We start from the raw sequence: 1,682 nt of genomic DNA, 5'->3' as shown, positions 1-1,682 counted from the left end.
TTGGCATCCTTAGAAGAATCCTAAGGCCATATATTGTCTTGGTGAAAAATAACATTATAATCAGGTACTGGTCATGTGCACATGAGTGATGAGTGATCACGTGTGCCCTGCAAACATTACTTTTTAAGAATAAGGACAAAGAGGAAAAAGGGAGTTTTGCAGAATTCAAATTCAAATATTTACATTAAATGAAGGTACTGAGGTGAATTCATCTCACTCTGTAAATCAGTTGTTTTATCTAAAAAAATCAATAATAGTATCTCTATGGATATTTTCATACTTAAATGGGATTATTATATTTAGAAAAACTAGTATGTAGTAGGCAGCCAAGAAATATAAGTTTCATCCCTATCCACACTTGGAAGTAGTCATAAATTTTGAACATGTGTGTTGATGCAAAATGTGCTGTAAATAATCTATAAGCTTCTTTCTGTTTATAGCCTTCCTTCTGGTAGAGGCCAGTCCCCATAGGGTAAAATTTGCTATGACACTTTCTCAGCACTGAATGGTAATGTCCCCTATTATAAGAGCTTCCAGGGACTTACTTCATTCTCTTCTGAAAAAGGAATAGACATTTCACGGTATTATATAATTATTTGTTTATCATGCATAATATCCAGTAGGTATAATGATCACAGTTTCTTCGTTCAAAGATATCCCATTAGCTAGCCAATTATGTTGGTGATCTGTTAGCTTCCTTTACAGTCCAAATACTCCCTGCTCTCCAATTCATATGAACCTTTAAGAATGCCATATGTTCAAATTGCTTCGCTCTGTTCTTAATCCCTTTCCTACTATTATCCCCTTCTGTGTAACTGCATGCTTTGGGGAATGGATACTTGACTTTTCCTTGGTTTAAAATCCAAGTTACTGCCCAGTTTATTTACATGTGCTTCTGTTAATTGCTTTCTTCGGGTATTTAATTTGTTTCATATTACTTGACTAAAAATCTTGGTTAAATAGTCTGTTCTGTGAAAAGTTTCCAAGTCACCCATCTTATTCCTAGTTTGCAATTCTAATATGACACTTTGTTTTCAATGTGGTTGAAAAACACTGCCTTTGTTCTTGCATAACTGCAGAATAGATCTTGGAGTCTGCATTCCTACAGCTATCTCATCTTTCTTGTATTTATGCCATTTCCTTTAGATGAGGATCAGACGTGAAGTGATCACCTAATAGCTACATGACTGGTAGTAGGGTGTTATCAAAATGATGTTATCACTATTATAATCACTAAAAGGTTATAATATACCTTGGGAATAGCTGATTGACTTGATGTTTTCATTAATATAAGTGCTACTTCAGAATTTGCTTTAAGATTGATTTTTGTTATGGTGGTGGTGGTGCTGGGGATTGAACCCAGGGCCTTGTGCATGTAAGGCAAACACTCTACCAACAGAGCTATATCCCCAACCCCTTAAGGTTGATTTTCACTGTCACTTCAGATTCTGAAATAATCCATATCACTTTTACACAATCCTGAATAATTGGCTGATATACATAGTAAAAATAGGCTTATCTAAACAATTACATTGCTTTGGACCAATATGATTTTTTTGGTTAAGGGTTTTCTGAAGAGGTGTGTCAGAACTTTCTGTCATTATACTTCTTCAGAGGATGTGGTTTAATAGAATACTTTGTCCCCTGACCCTTTTGTGGAAAAGAATAAATGATCCCATGAA

General features: G+C 34.9%; 1 non-coding gene across 1 annotated transcript; it reads right to left on the bottom strand.

The window, feature by feature from the left end:
• Positions 1-1,338: 1,338 nt before the first annotated feature.
• Trnav-uac (transfer RNA valine (anticodon UAC)) lies at positions 1,339-1,411 on the bottom strand. Its single transcript has one exon. It is a non-coding gene; the product is annotated as a tRNA-Val (tRNA).
• Between the last annotated feature and the right edge of the window lie 271 nt (positions 1,412-1,682).

This window comes from Urocitellus parryii, chromosome X (assembly GCF_045843805.1).
Source record: "Urocitellus parryii isolate mUroPar1 chromosome X, mUroPar1.hap1, whole genome shotgun sequence".
Taxonomy (NCBI): domain Eukaryota; kingdom Metazoa; phylum Chordata; class Mammalia; order Rodentia; family Sciuridae; genus Urocitellus; species Urocitellus parryii.
The sequence above is the reverse complement of the archived record's forward strand: the minus strand, read 5'-3'. Positions and strand labels throughout refer to the sequence as shown.